Here is a 20328-nt window from a genome sequence, read left to right as displayed (position 1 = left end):
AGTCAATTGGTTGGTGTGAGCAAAGAGTGTCCTGTAAGGGCATGTTACTTTATTAATGTCCATTATGAGGGGGTCACACCTTAATCTGCAATGTCTGGTATTGGTTACCTTTTGACCAGGATAGCGAACCACTCGTTTAATCTGATATGGCAATTTCATGTTAGTAGCAATCCTATGTTTGATTACTATAAACCCTCATCTGTAGTGCTTCCTGCCTGGAAGTGTTAGAGTTTCCCAGTGAGGCAAGAGGGGGTGTTTCTGAGCAGGGAGACAGGTGTTTGAAGCTGTTCTGAGCTGGGATGGAGCGTGAGAATAGTTTGGTTAAGCGAAAGAGGGAGTAGAGTCAATTGGTGAATGTGTGTAGGTAAAGAGATGCGGGGGGGGGAGAGGAAGAGAGGGAAGGGAAGGTGCTTGGGACAAGTATCACAGGGATAAATGTTGCTGTGTTGGTCCCAAGATATTAGGTAATATCTTTTCTTGGATCAACTTCTACTGGTGAAAGACAAGCTTTTGAGCTACACAGAGCTCTTCTTCAGGGATATATATAATTTTCTCCCTACCTGGCACCCTTTACGGCAGGAGAGTCACTGTACAAAATCCCCTAGTGGACCATTAGCCTCTATTTGTGGTTATGCTGCTGGAAGCAAAGACCTGAAGCAGCTTAGTGTGCTCAGTATGATTTCTGTTAATCATCAGCCATTACTCCCCACATCAATGCTGGTACACAGGCCACACTGAAGATCCCATTGGACTGTTTGAACAGGAGTCCTAATTTGGAGCATTGGTAGCAGAGAGAAAATGGAGAGGAGTAAGGTACTCCGTTCACGTTTCCTATTGCCATTCCTACAGGGCAGAATTCAGGTTATCTTGTGGGAGTAGAAATCTGTGTAGTATTTCTTGCAACAGGAGGCTTTTGGGGAGATATATGCTGCTGAGGCCTTAACTGAGCATTTCCAGGTTTTAGAAGGCTTGACGTCTCATGTTATGAAAAGGTATGGTGAGCTTTCTGGTAAGCGATTTAAATATGCAGTGAAGGAGACAAAAATTCCTATGTAGTCTTGTGCACCAAATGAGAGAAACCTCAACATTTTATTAAGATGGAGACCTTGTCTACACTACAGAGTTTTGTTGACAAAAGTTAGCTGTTGTCAACAAAACAGTGGGGGTGTACACCCTGAAATGCTCCTTCCGCCGATGTAACTCCTCTGTTATGCCAACAAAATAAAACCACGTCAACAAGCATCACAGAGCTTTTTGGGACGCTGAGCGATGCAGCGTCAGTGGAGACACTGAGCTTACTTATGTCACCCTAATTGGCCTCCAGGAGGTGTCCCACAATGTCCATCATGACCGCCCTGGTCAGCAGTTTGAACTCTGCTGCCCTGCAGTTACACAGACATGCGCCCATGGAATTTAGGCCCAGGAATTTCTGAAATTCCTCTTCCTGTTTGCTCAGCACGGACTGTTCACACAGCATGTTCCCAGCTGACCATGCTGGCTTTCCTCAACAGATATGGTCCTGCTTGGAGTACACCAGAGCTGTTGGATCTGTGGGGAGAGGAGGCTGTGCAGTTGCAGCTTCACTCAAGCTGTAGGAATTTTGATATCTATGGGCTGATTACTTGTGGCATGCAGGACAAGGGACACAAAAGGGACACACAGCAGTGCTATGCTGAGATCAAGGAGCTGAGGCAGGCATACCAGAAGGCAAGGGAGGCCAACCATCGCTCTGGTGTGGCACCAAAGGCATGCTGCTCCTATGTGAAGCTGCGAGCCATACTCAGTGGCAAACCCAATGCCACCACCGAGAGCCCTGTGGATACTTCGGGGGACTGGAGGCAACAGCCAGCAGTCAACCCCGAAGACCAAGTGGTGGATGAGGAAATGGAGCTAGAAGGGGGACGTGGGACATGTGATAGGGTCGTCTGGTGACGTGACAAGCCAGGACCTAATTTTGACTATGGAGGGGTCTGCCAATCCCAGCATGCTGGCTCTGGTGTGCCTGAAGCAGGAGGGGCTAGCTCTGGAAAGCATGCCTTTTGCTTTGATATGCACACTGAGGATAGGAGACTACGGTCTCATTTACTTGGTTATATGACAGAGGAGGGATAAGGGGTAGAAATTAACAACAGAGCCTACACAGCTATGCAGTGGGGGACCAGCGGAAAAGTTTGTCCCAGGAATCCTCCATAGTGATCTCTAGGAAGCTTTCTTGTAGGTACTCTGCAATCCTCTGCCTAAGGTTCCTTGGCAGAGCTGCCTTGTTTCTCCCCCATGCTGTAGGAACCTTTACCATGCTAACCGGCAATTATTTCTGCAGGAACCAAAGTGACACACAGGCGAACATACGGACCCTGTCTGAAGCCGCACGCGTGCAGGAGCTGCACCCTTGCATCCTAGGTTACCCTCAGGAGTGAGATATCAGGTTTGATTACCCCAGCCTACAGAAAAGAGTGCAATAATTTAGAATATATCTCCCTAAGCACATGTAGTGACCCTCTTCGCAAACCTCCAGACCTTTTGTCCCTTTTTGCCCAATCCCTCTTCCCCCACTGAACTCACCATATTTGGGGTTCTCGCCGAGCTGTGTGCTAGCCAAGGAACAATGAGAGAGAGGTGTGTGTGACTTTTGTGATTCACAGCTGTGTGTGCACTCACAATACTGTCTCTGTTCATTGTTTCTTTGATTTCTGCAGATGTGTCCTTGAGGACCAACTCCTACACAGCAGTGGAGCACCTCCATCAGATAAGGAGGCGAACCAGCAGAAGTAAGGACAATATGTTTCACAAAGTGCTGCAGTCAACAGATACAGCAGATAGCAAAACAAGAGCGTGGAGAGAGACAGTTAATGACAAATTCAGACTGGACAGCCTGGAAAGGAGACAGGAGCAGGAGTGGATGATAAAGCTACTGGAGGGCCAGACAGAGATGCTCAAGTCCCTTATAGCGCTGCAGTCTGAGCACATCTGTACACGACTCCCCCTGCAGCCAATACAGAACGCCATTCCATGCCCTCCCCAAATTCCCTCAACACATTCCTCGCATGTACCCCTTGCACTCCCTCCCTAGAGACTGGTTTCATGATGAAAGCTGGAGTTACAGCTATGAGAGCCTTAACTGAGAAACTGTTCCTCACTGGTATGTCCTGTTTGCAAACAAACAAAAAAGCCATTTTATCCTTTTAATTAAAAGTATAGTCTTTGAAACAAAGTGAGTCTGTGTGTCATGCACACGGTATTTGCTGCTAAAATTCAAACAGTGGCTATAGGCAGGAACATTAGCTCTCTACAATTAAAACTCAGGAAGAAAGCATTACGGGGGTCATTCAAGGCAGCAAGTAAACATTGCCCGGCCAAATGCATTACAAAGACACATTACTGGGGCTCTTTGTTCCCTGTAAGCTGCACGCTTGGGCAGCCGCGCAGGAGAGATGTAAGTGGCACCCAGCTGACAGCAGAGCACATACAGCCAGCAGCATGTGTTCGGGTGCCCTTCCCCCCACGTTGCTCCATCCTGCAGCTGCTCCTGGGACCCTCCTGCTGGCTGTGCAGAGTGGGGGGAAGGGTGCTGATGTTAGGGTGTCCCCCTCCCCTGTACTCCATCTCCACAGACCAGGGCAGAGGGGACAGCCTGGCTCAGGAGGACTCGGAGCTGCTGTGGTCTGAGCGCGTGCCTTTCTTAAAGAGACAGTGCACTTTTTCTGAGATTTCCCCAGCAGCCAGCTCAGTCTCTCCCCCACCCCACACACACACTCTCTCTCCCACCCCATGTACCCCATCTTCACAGAGTGGGGGGGAGGGGAGAGAGAACAGGGCTCAGGACCGAGCAGGAGAGCTTTCAGTAAGCATTTTAGGGAGACAGTGCATGGGTTTTCCCACCAGCCAACACACACACAGTCTCTCTTACACACAAGTCTCTTTCACACTCACCTCCCAACACATACTTGCATTATTGTTGTTACTTCTTGCTACTTCCTGCAATGCACATATATTCTCTGTAATTTTATTCTTTCCAAGTGTTATTTTAGTGTTTTGACTGGTCTATGCATTTCATAATTTTTATTTCTCTTACACTTAAAATTTAATTCTTTGAGTAGTGAGTTCTAAAATGCCTAACCTGGCTGGAGTAATTATCCCTATGGTAACTTTAAAAAATATATATATATCATATCTAGGTTTTTTGTTTCTACTGGTGGCGCACATAGGCACATACCTCGGTGCACATAAAATGTATTCTGCACATGAATGGAAAAAATTAGAGGGAACATTGCTGGGGGTCATTGTCAAAATGCTCCTTCAAAGCCTCCCTGATTTGAATAGCCCCCTGTTGAGCCCCTCTAATTGCCCTGGTATCTGGCTGCTCAAAATCAGCAAGCAGATGATCCACCTTAGCGCTCCACCCCTAGGGAAGCTTTTCCCCCTTCGCTCTGCAAATATTATGCAGAGCACAGCAGGCTGCTAAAACCATCGGAATATTATCCTCACTGAGGTCTAATGCCAAAAAGGCAGCACCAGTGACTTTTTTAATCTGCCAAAGGCACATTCAATGGTCATTCAGCACCAGCTGAGCCTGTTGTTGAAGCACTTCTTGCTGCTGTCTACATTCCCAGTGTAAGGCTTCGTGAGCCAGGGGAGCAAGGGGTAGGTGAGGTCTCTCAGAATCACTATGGCATTTCCACATCCCCCATTGGAATCTCTGGTCTCGAAAGAAAGTCTCAGCATGAGCTTTCTATACAGTCTAGTGTTCCTAAATATTCATGCACCATGACTCTTCCCTGACCAATCCACATTAATGTCAGTGAAACACCCCAGTGATCCACCAGCGCCTGCAAAACCATAGAGAAGTAGCTCTTATGATTGATGGCATCGCAAGATGGTCTGGGGGCAAAATTGGGATATACGTGCCATCTATCGCCCCGCTACAGTTAGGGAATCACATTGCTGCAAAGCTATCAAGTATTTCCTGCACATTATTCAAAGTCACTGTCCTTCATAGCAGGAAGTGACTAATGGCCCTACACACTTGCATCACCACAACCCCTATGGTGGACTTTCCAACTCCAAACCGATTTGCAACTGATCGGTAGCAGTCTGGAATTGCCAGCTTCCACACAGCGATCGTCACTCGCTTTTCCATTGTGAGGGCAGCCCTCATTCTGGTGTCCTTGCGCTGCACTGCTGGAGCAAGCGGCGCACACAGTTCCAGAAAGGTGGCTTTACATATCCAAAACTTCTGCAGCCACCGCTCGTCATCTCATACCTGCATCACGATCTGATCCCACCCCTCAGTGCTCATTTCCTGAGCCCAATACTGACAGTCCACTGTGTGCAGCTACTCTGTGAATGCCAGCAGCAATTTTGAATTATTTCTTTCCATTGCCCACAGCAGGGCAGGCACCACAGATTCACTTTGTTCCACAGCTCATGAAACACGGCAGGACCAGCTGCGTTGTGTTCATAACGCTGATCACCAAACTGGTCAGCAGTTCAGGATCCATGCTTTCAGGCAGAGATGGCAGGCATACAGTTTACAGGGGCTGTTCAAAAACAGCACAAAACAAGGTCGGAAGCCCATGGAATGATGGGACAGAAAGAACTGCATCATGGGACAGTGAGCATGCCCCCACATCTCCCAGTGGCAGAAGGTGGTGAGTTGCGCATTGGGATAGCTACCCACTATGCAATGCTCTCTTTGCTGATGCAAGGGCACAGACTGTGGAGACTCTGCTGACTCAAGGAGTTGTGTGGATGTGCACAACCGATGTAATTAAGGCAGCTTAAGTTGACTAAACTCTGTAGCATAGATATGTCCGGAGTTACACAAGCAATACAGCCCTCATTTACCAGACTGAGATTGTTAAAATTTGTTCTTATGAATAGCTGAACCTTTCCAGAAAAATGCACCCTCCAGTAGAGACTAGACTTGGAAAATTCCAGGCCAAAACATAAGTTACAAGAAGTTATAGGCCACTGGAAATGAGATCTCAGAATAATGCATAGGCAACTTTAATTACCAGTTTCATTCCCACTACAGTTGAGTCCAGAACTACTACATCGTGAGGAAAGAGGTTATTTCATTTTATGTTTTATTTTAAAACCTGTAAGCTTGGCTTGTATACCTCTCAGAAAGAGGAACTGACCCTGCACTCAAGTAACTACTTTTTGGTATTTTAAAATTAGAAGTTACATTGCAATAATCTAGTGTTCCAGGTCAGAAGGTAGTTTAAATTGGCTGTAAAGTCTACAGAACAAGTTAAGCTTGTTTATAAAAAACTCCTACAGTGACAATGAATTCATCCATCTCTTCACAGTAATACTGTTGCAGACAAGGGCTTTGTCAATGCCCTTCCTCTCTCCATCATGAAATCCAACAATGGCTCACTGAAAAACTACAGTATGTTCCATTGTTTCCTTTCAGCTCAGAAAGAACATTATATTTTAGGGGTAGGGCTCCCAAAGGATGATTGACTTCCATTCAAGTATATACGGAAATCCAAATCTTATCTTGTGAAACAGTTCCAGCATCCGTATTGTGTATTCTTATCAATATTATTTCCTTGTTTTCTATAAGTCAACCTGTTTCTGCGGGAAAACAAAATTATATAAATGTAACGCATTCAGGACAAACAATAGGAGCACAAAGCCAAATCCTGCTCTGAGTTACACCAACGACAATGTAGAGGAACCACATGAGAGTCAATGTAATTATTCTGGATTTACACCAGTTGAAGCTCAAAAGAATCTGGTCCGCTACTTCCAAAGTTTCTTTGGAAGAATGACTCATGGCGAAAAGGATAAATGGATAGAAATAATGCAATTGTCCTGTTGCAGTTATTATAATTCATTTTAATAACTATTTTTTCATTAGTTATACTGACCAAGACATTACAAAATGGTGATATAATTGGGGTCGTAAGTCCATATTTAGGAACCAAAATAAGTAGCCTGATTTTCAAGAATTCCAAGCACCCAGAAGCTCCCACAGCCATCCAGCTTTGAATGTCCCCTGACATTCATGTAATAAGGAATGATTTTGATAGTGTCTATTTGTGCCCCTGGAGGATCTAGAATTATATATAGTGAAGTTCTACAATTGTCTTGCATCAGGTGTGCTGTACTTTGGATAGAACTTACAACAGCACACACAGAACTCTTCAGCACCTACTTCCTTTGGCATAGGGTATTCTGTCCTTATATTTGGCAGGATGTAGCCCAGCACCTGAGTGCTAGCATTGTGGGAAATCTTTGCACTTAGGCTAAACTATGGTGACTCCTTATAGTGGTCTTAACTTCCTCTACTTGGGCCATAGGGCAATTCTGTGATTGAAACCATGACAAATCTCTTGTATCAAAGCCTCTGTTTATGGGCAGTGCTATTAAGAGGCCACATTCTCCAAGATTATGACACTGAATTCATGTGTCAAGTTGCAACTTTGAGTTGAAGGGCTTGTCTACACTGGCACTTTACAGCGCTGCAACTTTCTCGCTCAGGGGTGTGAAAAAACACTCCTGAGTACTGCAAGTTTCAGCGCTGTAACATGCCAGTATAGACAGTGCACCAGCGCTGGTAGCTGAGCCCCTCGTGGAGATTTTTTTTTAAAGAGTGCTGCCGTGGCCCTTAACGTTGCCAGTGAAGACGTGCCCTAAGCCAAACGCTCCAGGGTTCCCAAAAGGTAACAGAGCCACATGTCTTGACATCTTGAAGACTTTAAAGAGCTACCCTAATCACCTTTTGAGATGTTAATTTGTTAAAGCTGCTTGCCTCTAAATGCTGATAGATATGTGCCAACACCCAACACTCCACACCATTACTGCAACTCAATGCTTTAGAGTTTGTATGTGGCATGATCACTACTTCTAGGATCAAAGCACCCAACATCCCGTTTCATGAGACTGCTCTGTGCCAATATTCCACAATAGTTCAATGTCTCAACAACCAAGAATTGAGTAATAGCAGAGATCAAGACCAAGATTGTCGAGCGACCTATAATTCTGGATGTCCAACTTGAGACACCTTAAAGGGGTCTGTTTTACCGAAAGTGCCGAGGAACCTCTTAAAAAAAGCTTCTTCAGACAAGATGGACACAAATAACGGAAGACATCCAAGATCACTAGTTGCTTTTGAAAATCTTAGCCCAATGTCTCGTGTCAGGCTGTTGAGCATCAAAGATATCATGTGGACCAGCATAAGAACAACCTGCTACTTCCAGCCATAGAACCAGGCTTATCACCTAGCTCTTGATATGTTTGTATTGGTACCTAGCACGATGGACCAGGAGCACGTAGCTAGCGGCTCAAACGGGGGGGTCCGTGAGGCGGGCCAGCACCAGGTTCAGGTCCCACTGTGGGATGGGGGAACTGACGTACGGGAAGAGACGATCCAATCCCTTAAAGAATCGGCCAGTCATAGCATGGGAGAATACCGTGTGGCCCTGCACCGGTGGGTGGAAGGCCGATATGGCCGCCAAGTGCACCTCGACGGACAAGGGCACCAGGCCCTGGGCTCTAAGGTGAAGGAGGTCGTCCAAAATGAGCTGGATCGGGGCAGCCATGGGGGAAACACCCCACTCATCCGCTCATCGGGAGAACCAAGACCACTTTGCGAAGTAGGCTCAGCGCATGGAGGGTCGCCTGCTTTCCAAGAGGAAGCGCTGAACCCTTCCAAGCACGTCCTCTCCTCCCGGCCTAACCACTGAGCAACCATGCTGGGTTGGGGTGGAGGAAGCGGCCCTGGTCCTGGGACAGCAGGTCTGGGCGGGGCGGCAACAGCCACGGCGGGGCGACCGCCAGGCCCATGAAGGTCCCATACCAATGCTGCCTGGGCCATGCCGGGGCAATTAGTAGGACCCGGACCTTGCCTATCAGTGGGAACGGGGGGAAGGCAGAGAGAAACCGGCCCGACCAGGACAGGAGGAATGCATTGGAGATGGCACACCATCCCAGCTCCCCTGGAGCAGAACCGGGGACAGTGATGGTTCTGCCGGGTCGCAAACAGGTCCGCCTGGGGAGTTCCCCACTCTTGGAAAAGTCTGTACACCACCTCTGGGTGAAGGAACCACTCGTGCTGAGAGGAGAAGTCCCTGCTCAAGCGATCCGCCTGCGAGTTCCAGGTGCCTGGTAGGTGGTAGGCCTGTAGGCAAATGTCATGGGCTATACAGCCTGAGGGCTTCCTGGTAAAGGCTCGGGCCCTGCCTATGTAAAACATCGAGGCCGTGTTGTCTGTGAGAACCCTGACCACCCAGCCCTCCAGGTGTGAGCGGAAGGCCATGCATGCCTGGACATTTATGTGGGGGCCAGGTCCTGCGCAGACCACAGACCTTGGGTCTGAACGTCCCCCACACGGGCTCCCTACCCCAGGTCCAATGCATCAGACACCAGTTCCATCGATGGGGGCCTGCCTCTGAATAGGACCCTGTGGAGCATGTTCCCCAGGGAGGACCACCATCATAAGGAGGCGATCACGTGTTTGGGCACAGTGAGGACTTTGTCCGTCCTGTCTCTGGCCTTGGAGAACGCCGAGGCCAACCAGAGCTGGAGGGGCCTCATCCTGAGTCTGGCGTGGCAAAACACATATGTGCACACCGACATGTGACCGAAGAGCTGGAGGCATGCTCTGGCTGTTGTCACTGGAAACCTTGTGACCGTGTCGATGAGCCCTTTCAGGGCCTCGAACCTGTCCTGTCGGAGGGAGGAAGGCGGTGGCTGACATGCCGTCCACGACCGCCCGGATAAACTCTATGCGTTGTACCAGGACTAACGTGGGCTTGGTGTCGTTTACCAACACGCCCAAAGTGGCGCACATGGACAGAAGGAGCGCCACGTGATCCCACACCTGCGACCAGGAGCTGCCCTTGACCAGTCAATCATCCAGATAGGGGAAGATCTGGATCCCACGGCGCCTGATGTAGGCAGCCACCACTGACATACACTTTGTAAATACCCTGGGGGTAGTGGACAGGCCAAATGGGAGGACCGTAAATTGGTAGTGCTCCTGCCCAACTCTGAAACGGAGAAAGCGTCTGTGCCCCTCGAATATATGGATGTGGAAGTACACGGCCTGCAGATCGAGGGCGATGTACCAGTCCCCGGGATCCAGGGAGGGAATGATGGAGGCCAGGGAGACCATGCAGAACTTGAGCTTTACCATGTACTGGTTCAGGCCTCGCAGGTTCAGGATGGGCCTAAGCCCCCCTTTGGCCTTCGGGATAAGGAAATAGCGGGAGTAGTACCCCTTGCGTTTGAACTCCACTGGCACCACTTCCACCGCTCCTAGGCCAAGGTGCCACCCCACCTCTTGCTCGATCAGAGCCTCGTGAGAGGGGTCCCCCAGGAGGGATGGGGATGGAGGGTGGTCGGGTGGGGTGGAGGTAAACTGAAGGGTGTAACCCCAGGAGATGGTGTTGAGGACCCACTGGTCTGAGGTCAGCTCCGGGAGGAAAGCACACAACCGGCTGGAGAAGGGAAGCTTTATTGTGAGTGGATCTCTGATGAGAACTGTTAGGGTGCCCCCGGGCGTCCCGTCAAACGTGCCGTTTCCCTGCCTGTTTGCCCTTGGAGGACCCCCCAGGCTGGGGGGCAGACCGAGACTGCCTCTGCGGGCGTTTTATAGTCCCACGACTTTTTATAAGCAGGCTTGTATTTAGAGTGGGCTGCCTGGGCGGGAGCCTGCTGCGGCTTAAACTTAGGTTTAGCCGGAACATAAGAGGCCCAGAGTCTGAAGCATCATGTGGAAATCTTTCAGGTCATGCAGTTTTATATCCATTTGTTCCACAAACAGAGCTTTGCCATCAAACAGGAGGTCCTGCAAGGAGGTCTGCATCTCACTGGACAGCCCAGAGAGCAGGAGCCACAACGCCCTTCTCATGGACACCGTGGAGGCCATGCACCGCACAGCCGTGCCCGCTGCATCCGATGCTGCCTGCAGGGTTGCCCTGGCAGCCGCTGTACCCTCCTCCACCAGGGCTTTGAACTCCTTCCTGTCACGTTCCTGGAGGGGGTCTTCGAATTTGGGCAAAGAGCCCCACAGGTTGAACTCATACCTGCCCAGGAGAGCCTGATGGTTTGCCACCCATAACTGGAAGCTCGAGGACAAATAACTTTTCCTTCCAAATGAGTCCAGCCTCCTTGAATCTTTATTTTTCGGAGTAGGGGCTGGTTGGCACTGTGGTTGACCGACTCGACCACCAGGGAGTTAGGGGCAGAGTGGGTGTGTAGGAATTCATGCCCTGTGGCAGGCACAAAATACTTGTGTTCCGCTCTTTTAGAGATGGGGGCCAATGAGGCCAGGGTTTGCCACAGGGCATTTGACATTTTAGCGACTCCTTCGTGGAGAGGCAAGACCACCTTGCCCAGTAGAGGCGGACAGTATGTTAAACAGGGAGTCCGAGGGCTCCTCCACTTCCTCTGCCTGGAGGTTGAGGCTTGATGCCACCCTTTTTAATAGTTCTTGGTGGGCCTTAGAGTCCTCCTGAGGGACGGAAGGAGGAGGGGCCGCAATCGCCTCATCAGATGAGGGGGAGGAGGCCGGCGCAGTACTTTGTGTGTCCACCGGCACCGGAGGATCCACCACCTGGTCGATCTCCGGGCACAGTGCTGAGAATGTACGACCTATCGACTCCTTCCTTGGAGGTCCGGAGGCCGACGGCCCTTCTGAGGCTCTGGCCACCAAGCAAACACCCACTGGGAGCTGTGTCGGGGGCCACGGTGCCCACTGGTACAATTGCGCCAGCCACGGGGCCCGGTGCCACTGCACCTGCTGTGGCACCGGGTGAGCGGGCTGTTCGGCCTGGCTGACCTGATCCATCGATGGATGGCTATGAAGGGAGGCTGGGCTGATGTATGACCTGGACCAGGAGGAGCGGTGCCGACCCCGAGACCGTGACCTCGATGTGGAGGACCGGTACCGTCGGTAACAGCTGCTCAGCGATCGGCTCCGACGGGTGGATCCGCAATGGTGACTCGCCGGTGATCAACTCCCGGGGCTGCGGGAGCAGTGCCTTGGCGGGGTCCTGGAGCGGGACGACGAACGGGAACGGTGTTGACATTTGTGTCGCGACCGGCTACGATAGCCCCTCCGAGACCAGGACCTTCGGTGTCATCTGCCTCGGTCCCATCGGTGTTCGCTCCTCGAGGTGGAGCAGTGTCTGGAGTCTCGATCAGACGGAACCCAGCCAGACAACCTGGTGCGAGTCAACGGCGACCCAGGTGGACTACGCACGGAATGGTCGCTGAGTGGCAAACAGCATCGGGAATGTTCCCTCAACGGAGACCAGTACCGAGTCGGGGCCGACTGCCAAAATCCCAGTGGCGGCTTGCCTCTGGAGCAAGAGGCCAACGTTGGCAGTGCTCCTGGTACCAGCATTGACATAACGTCCCGGGCTGCCTGCAGGGCCTCTAGCACGGAGGGCATCTGGACATCCAGGGAAGCCTGCTCTGACTGGGCCGGGCTACTCCGCTCGACTTGAGTAGGAGGCCTAGAGGCCGATGGGGATTGAGGACTGCCCAACACGTGTCTAGTCTCTGCCCCAGATTTACTCCGGTGCCGCGGCGGCGAAGGCCTCTTCTTAGCCTTCTTGGTGTGCCCCGTGGACAGGATGTGGTGCCGACTAGTAGCTGGCACCGGGGGGTCGCCGTGCACCGACATCATGATGCCGACTTGGAGCAGCACTCCAGAGTCGGGATCAACACCGACTCCATGAGGATAGCCCAGAGCATAATGTCTCTCTCTCTCGGTCCGAGGCTTAAACGACTTGCAAATCTTACAGCGAAAGCTGAGATGAGTTTCACCCAAACAGCGTAGACAGTCCGCGTGCAGATCACTCACTGGCATCGGGTGCCTACAAGTGTCGCATGACTTAAAACCCAGGGCGCGGGGCATACCCCGGCCCAGGTGCACTACCTAAACCAAACTAAACCTAATTGAGTACTAACTACAGGTCACATACACTGAAAGAACAAGAGTTCTGGGGACAAGCTATAGCAAAGCTGGAGCAGAGCAGTTCCGAAGCACCTTCACTGGCAGCAAGAAGGAACGGAGGGTGGGGGGGAGTGCGCAGTGCCCCTTATACCGTACCATGGAGGTGCCACTCCAGGGGTTGCTAGGGGTGCTCCCCTATGGGTACTGCTAGGGGAAAAACTTCCCACACTGGCGCAGGTGGCGAGCACATGCACCTATTGTGGAATACACATGAGCAATCACTCGAAGAACCTTTGACATTTCTCAGCGTGGAGAGCTGACAGAGCTGCTGAAGATGCTGTGGGAGAACTCTGAGGGAATCACAGAACCATCAATGTGGAATCGGTAGGCAGGCAGACCCGGCTGCTGCTGCGGGGAGATGGGGGGGCGGGGAAGGGGAGAGACTGCTGTGCTGAGCCATGGGCTGATATGGGCGGGGGGTTCCCCATCCCCCAGGCTTGGTTGCTCAGGCTGCTGTCTGAACTTAGGCCTTGGCTACACTGGCGCTGTACAGCGCTGCAACTTGCTGCACTCATGGGTGTGAAAACGCCCCCCCCCCCAGAGTGCAGCGCTGTAAAGCGCCAGTGTAATCCGCGCCTGCAGCGCTGCAAGCTATTCCCCTCAGAGAGGCAGCGCTGTGAATTCTCAAGTGTAGCCAAAGCCCTAGAGACAGCATGCCGACACTTCCCCAATACACAGTTTCTGTCTCCTCCCCCCCCCCCACACTCCCTATCACACACAGTCTTCCCCTCCCCCCCATACACTTTAGCTGAAAAGCGGCTGGCAATCTAGTAAGATGCCAATGGAATGATGGAATTGAGAAACCTGCATCATGTGATGCTGGACCTGTGCCATGAGGCAGGACCATCCTTAGGCATATGCAGCTGTGTAGGGCACCTGAAAAATTGGGGCACCACTGGGTCTGTGTCCACCCTCCCACCTCTTCCTATCCCTGTTCTGACCCTTCCTGCAGGCTCCCACCACAGTTGGCTGCTGCAGCATGGTGAGTCTTCCTTATGAGGGAATTTAATAAGCCTTCCAGCCTGCCAGACCTATTAGCATAACACTGAAACTGTTAAAGAACCATTCAAGTGGTAATGAAGCCATTTAACAGGCATTTGCCAATATACTGTCAGTTTCTAAATTTACTGACAAAAACAGTTGTGCATTACTGTAATATTTTCTCAGAACATGTTAGTCTACTACAGGACCTTAGTTTAAAATTTGCTTTAAAAATATTTCATTAGTGAGTTGAAGATTATAAAATCACATTTCTAAAAAATCCTTGCATAGATTTTTAGATGCACCATCATCTTTAGCCTTAAATGCTCGGATCTTCAGACAGTTTTTTAAATAAATCCTTCAAAAGACCACCCTTATCTAAAATACACATTTTAATTACTATAGTTAAAAAAAAAAACTTGCTTCCTAAGTCTTCCTGTCCTTTCTGCCCATCCCTTTCTCCCTTCACGTGCCCCACCCTCAAGTTTAGTGCTTTTAATTATGTACCTTCTGCATGTCCAGTCTTCACCATCTGGCATGCAGTGGAAAACATGCTTCATTTTCTTTAGAAAAATTGCAGAAGAGTGTTTTTTCAAATGTAATTTGCTTCATTTGGATGGAAGGGGGTGAGCAGGGTGAGGGAGGGAAGAGAGGAGGGAGACAGTGGGGAGAGGGCAGGGCCTGGGCAGAGTGGGGCGGGGTCTGGGGTGGAGCAGGAGTGGAGTATGGGTGGGGCCACAGGCAGAAGAGGTGGGCTGGGGAGCTAGCCTCCCCAAATGGAAGTTTCACCCACTGCCCATGACAGCAGGTAAGAGTGGGTTGGCTCCCGCAAACTCAGCACGGGCCGTATTCACAGAGACGAATGTGCCAGCACCGCGCATTCTGTGTGAGAGAGAGGGTATAGGGGTCTCTGTGGGGAATTGTGACTCTCCACTGCCGTGAGGCGGGCTGGGCATCTCAGTATCCTTTGCTGCCTCACCCCTTCCTGCCCCCGGGCTGCCGTCAGGCATAGGGGCACCAGTTTAATAATACTGCATAGGGCCCCATAAATCCTAAGGACGGCCCTGCCATGAGCCATTGCAAACCCTCTCCAAAAGGCCCTGAGGCAAGTTGCACAGTGTGATAACTACCCACAGTGCACTGCTCTGTCTCGATGCAAGAGCTGCTTCTGTGGATGCGCTGCGTCAACACAAGGAACATAGTGTGGACACGCACTATAGCTTTAATTAAAGCAGCATAATTTTTGTTGACAACTCTATAGTGTAGACAAGGCTAAGATGAACTGAAGTGCTTTTTAGTAACAAAACTTAAATTTGTATATTTTCTTAATGACTTAACATCAGAGAACATCAAACACATTATATCTGAAAATTTTTAAAAATTCCTCATTTGCTTAATGTCTAAGATGAGAGTTCGGGAATCTGTTTCTTCTGAGAAGTTCAAACACCTAATGCAGGCTGGAAGATGCATTCCTTGCCCTACTTCAAGTGTTTAATGATTTGACAGTTTAGGGAATCTGTCTGAACAATTTATGATCTCACACAGAATTCATGAACTATGTATGTATTTTTACCAAGCTGCAAACTCCATTTTCAACGTACAGCCCCTTTGCCTTCTCCATTGTCGGCTTGCCTACATGTTAGACTGAAATTCCAAAGGCTAGTGACAAAGAAATAACAAGAGGTTCATTGCTTAAAGGGCTCTCCCACTGAAAAGAAATAGCTGAGACAATAAGATAGCTCCTAGCCAGAACTGGTTTCTCAGGGGATTGGTCGCCTTGGCAACAAGGTCAACTGGTAGGGTCTCTGGTCACCTTTTAAGGCTGACGAGAGAGTCATCTGACAGAGGAAACTGGAAAGTTATGAAAAGGGATCAATCTGGAGTACTCGGCCATTTTTCTCCAGCTGAGGACAAAGGAGAAGCAACTGAACATGTAGCAGCCTGATAAGGTAGGGGACTCTGCATACCTACCTGAACACAGATGATCCTCCGATGACTTCCAAGGGAAGAGTGAGCTAGTGGGGGGCACTGTGTTTAGGATGTTTGTTGTGTGCTATGTGATCTGTACTATCTTGTGCTTTATCTGTTAAGTAAAAAAGCAATGGTGTTAGAATCTTGTGCTAAATGTCTGATTTATGCTTTGCACTTACCACAAGTCTCCTGAGAGAGTTAAATGGTAACCCAGAAGGTTCACACCTTGGGGTGGAGTTCTGGGAAAGGGGGTGTTTACACTATGGGGTAGCCTGAGGAGTCAGCACTGATCCCAGGGGCCAGGCAGCTGGACAGCAGGTTCCAGCTCCAAGGAGGGGGTGCTAGAAAGTGGATCTGTACTTCAAGAATGTGCTTAGGATGCCCCAAACTGGGGCAAGTGGCTGAGCTCCATTCAGGCTCAAGACTTAAAACACCTGGGGATCAGCATCTAGTTTCCTTCATAGCAGTCTGGTGAGTATATCAGAGGGGGTGTTCAACCGGGACCTGTGAGATGTCATGAACAAATACTGGAGAAACAGGAGCCTGGGAGGGTAAGAACACCTTTCAGTTTACTTATTATAATGTAGCTATGTGCATTTTTAAGACTACAAAGATATTGACTTAAGCTCAAACATTTTTGCATTAAAAAAATCTGTAACCTTTAACAAAACTGCACACAAACAAGCTCTTTCCCTCTTACTACTTCATGTGCCACAAGTCTAACTCTTCTCAACATGTTCTTCCGTCTAACAAGCCCTGCATGAATCTGAGAAGAGCCAAGACACTAGACTGCCTTCAACTGGTTTGTGACAGCTGAAATAGATGTAAATGAACACAGGTAGTACTTGTCGAAGCCAAACAGATAAGTTAAGAAGGAAGTCAGAGTTTGTATGTTTGTGAGTTGTCAGCTATCCAACATGGCCTGTTTGCATCATGCTGGAAACCTTTCACTTATAGGTCCTCTGGATGCATCTGGGTTTCTCTGAAGGAGCCTGAAACATCTGGCAGAACACACCATGGTTCCTAAGTTCTACTTGATCAGCAACTATGCTGATGAGATAGACTCCATGTGGAGATGCAGTTAGGTTGGACAATGATCCAGGGCCAATTCCAGCAAATAGGCCGGTCACAAACATCTGAAGCAGATTTGAGAATCCTTGACCAGTATAGATAGGGAAACTAAGATAACAAATTCTCCTCTTGGAGCTTAGCAAGGACTCTTGTTACCAGAAGCACTGGTGGATAGACTTAAGCCTCCATCCACAGTGGACAGACCACTGGAGCAGGCACATGTCTACCTCTGTTTATAATGGCATCTAACACAAAAGGGCCTTGATCTTAACCGAAGCCTCTGGGCACTTTCATTATTTATATCATGGCAGAATAGAACTGTTTTATTGCTCTCCTCTTTACAAACAAGTTAATTTTTAGGGGACCCTAGAATCTGCGCACACACAAAAAATTCCAAGTATAGCAGAGAAAATCCTTTAGACTCTTGTCAATACTCTATCATTGTTATTAAAGAGGTGAGAGAATCTATGATAACTGATATTAAGAAACAGCTTCAGTAGTGAAGCCCAGAACAAATGAGGGGGGAAAAAATCCAAGAAAAGTTTCCATTAAGATGAAATTTTAAGTACCCAGAACCCAAGCCATGGCCTATTATAATGGATACAATAGGTGTTGTTTACGTGCTGTTAAACAATCTAAGTGCATCCCCAGGACTGATTTCAAGCTGGCAGATACTCCAAGTAACAACAGTTAATTTCTGCATCTAAGCTGCAAACCCCTAAAACCACTAAAGCAACTGAAGAAACCTAAGTCACATTACAAAAAGCAGAAAGCAAAGAAGGGGCAGTTAACCCAGGGGACCCGCCCTTACTGCTGAATTGACTTGCCAGTCTTTTCTTCCTTCTGAAGATATACTTACATGATGCTAATCCAACTCCACTCAACAAAAAGAAGGAGGTGACAAAGTGCCAATCACTTCCTATAGAAGACTATGGTCCTTTCCCACCTCAGTCAGCAAAACTTCCCAAGGAACCACGTTGCAAGTGGGAAAGATAACAGGAACTAGGATGCCTAAGAGAAGAAAACTGACATACTGAAAATACAAATTGTCAATAGAGAAGGTGGGTTTAAATTCAGAAGATTAGAACACTTCTACTAAACTCACTTAGGCCTGGTCTACACTACGAGTTTAGGTCGACTTTAGCAGCGTTAAATCGAATTAAGCCTGGACACGTTCACATGACGAAGCCCTTTCTTTCGACTTAAAGGGCCCTTTAAACCGGTTTCTTTACTCCACCTCCGACGAGGGGATTAGCGATAAAATCGGCCTTAGCGGGTCGGAATTGGGGTAGTGTGGACGGAATTTGACGTTATTGGCCTCCGGGAGCTATGCCACAGTGCTTCATTGTGACCGCTCTGGACAGCACTCTCAACTCAGATGCACTGACCAGGTAGACAGGAAAAGCCCCGCGAACGTTTGAATTTCATTTCCTGTTTGCTCAGCGTGGAGAGCACAGGTGACCACGCAGAGCTCATCAGCACAGGTAACCGTGATGGAGTCCCAGGATCGCAAAAGAGTTCCATCATGGACCGAACGGGAGGTACGGGATCTGCTCGCCATATGGGGAGATGAATCAGTGCTAGCTGAACTCCGTAGCAGTAAACGAAATGGCAAAATATTAGAAAAGGTCTCCAAGGCCATGAAGGACAGAGGTCATAACAGGGACGCACAGCAGTGCCGCGTGAAAATTAAGGAGCTATGGCAAGCCTGCCACAAAGCCAGAGAAGCAAATGGAAGGTCCGGGGCAGAGCTGCAAACATGCCGCTTCTACGCGGAGCTGCATGCCATTCTAGGGGGTGCAGCCACCACTACCCCAACCATGTGCTATGACTCCCTCACTGGAGAAACACACAGGGAAGCGGGTTTGGGGTACGAAGAAAATGAGGATGGAGATAATGTAGATAGCTCACAGCAGCAAGGAAGCGGAGAAACCGGTTTCCCCAACAGCTAGGATATGTTTATCACCCTGGACCTGGAACCAGTAACCCCCGAACTCACCCAAGGCGTGCTCCCAGCCCCTGAGGGCACACAGGGGACCTCTGGTGAGTGTACCTTTGTAAATATTACACATGGTTTAAAAGCAAGTGTGTTTAGTGATTAATGATTAATTTGCCCTGGCAATTGCGGCCAGTACAGCTACTGGAAAAGTCTGTTAACGTGTATGGGGATGGAGCGGAAATCCTCCAGGGACATCTCCAGAAAGCTCTCCTTCATGTACTCCCAAAGCCTTTGCAAAAGGTTTCTGGGGAGGGCTGCCTTATCCCGTCCGCCATGGTCGGACACTTTACCACGCCAGGCCAGTAGCACGTAGTCTGGAATCATTGCATAACAAAGCATGGCAGCGTATGGTCCCGGTGTTTGCTGGCATGCAGACAATATCCATTCCTTATCGCTCTTTGTTATCCTCAGGAGAGTGATATCATTCACGGTCACCTGGTTGAAATGGGACGATTTTATTAAAGGGACATTCAGAGGTGCCCGTTCCTGCTCTGCTGAACAGAAATGTTCCCCGCTGTTAGCCACGCAGTGGGGGGAGGGGTGAAGTGATCATCCCAGAGAATTGGGTGTGTGTGTGGGGGGGGTTAGTTGGGTTTGTGCTGCATGTTAACCCGGAAACCGCAGCCCCTCCTTTTACATTGCAAACCCATTTTAAATGGCCAACCAATGGGTGCTTGATATGGGAAATGAGGACGCTGCTGTTTGAAACCATTCCCACATGTTAAGAAGGTTAAAAAAGCCAAAAGACTGAGGCTTACCATGGCTGCCTGCAAGCCGAAATCTGTTGCCTGGCACTGCGTGAGTGATCTCTCACACCAAACTGGCAGGCCCTCAATATAAGAGGAAAAATGCGACCTTGTAAGGAAAGCACATGTGCTGTGTAATGTGAACAGCAAAATATAACGTGAAAGACTGTACCCATTGTTCTCTAAAATGTGTCTTTTTTAACCACCTCTCCCTTCTCCTCCACCAGCTGCAAATGTTTCTCCTTCACAGAGGCTAGTGAAGATTAGAAGGAGAAAACGGCGGACGCGGGATGATATGTTCACGGAGCTCCAGATGTCCTCCCACGCTGAAAGAGCACAGCAGAATGCGTGGAGGCAGTCAATGTCAGACTACAGAAAAGCACAGTATGAACGAGAGGAGAGGTGGCCGGCTCAATCGCGGGATGAACAGAGCAAGTGGCAGGCTGAAGAGGATAGGTGGCGTCAGCTTGCAGACAGAAGGCAAGAGTCGATGCTCCGGCTGCTGGAGCATCAAACTGATATGCTCCAGCGTATGGTTGAGCTGCAGGAAAGGCAGCAGGAGCAGAGACTGCCGCTACAGCCCC

General features: G+C 49.4%; 1 protein-coding gene across 2 annotated transcripts in view; it reads right to left on the bottom strand.

The window, feature by feature from the left end:
* The window catches only part of RYK (receptor like tyrosine kinase), a 112817-nt gene that overhangs the window by 25190 nt on the left and 67299 nt on the right, over positions 1-20328 (bottom strand). The gene's annotated exons all lie outside the window — the stretch shown is intronic.

This window comes from Terrapene carolina, unplaced genomic scaffold, assembly GCF_002925995.2.
Source record: "Terrapene carolina triunguis isolate 2854851 unplaced genomic scaffold, T_m_triunguis-2.0 Scaffold837, whole genome shotgun sequence".
Classification (NCBI taxonomy): domain Eukaryota; kingdom Metazoa; phylum Chordata; order Testudines; family Emydidae; genus Terrapene; species Terrapene triunguis.
Note: the sequence above shows the minus strand (reverse complement) of the source record. Positions and strands in the feature narration are given on the sequence as shown.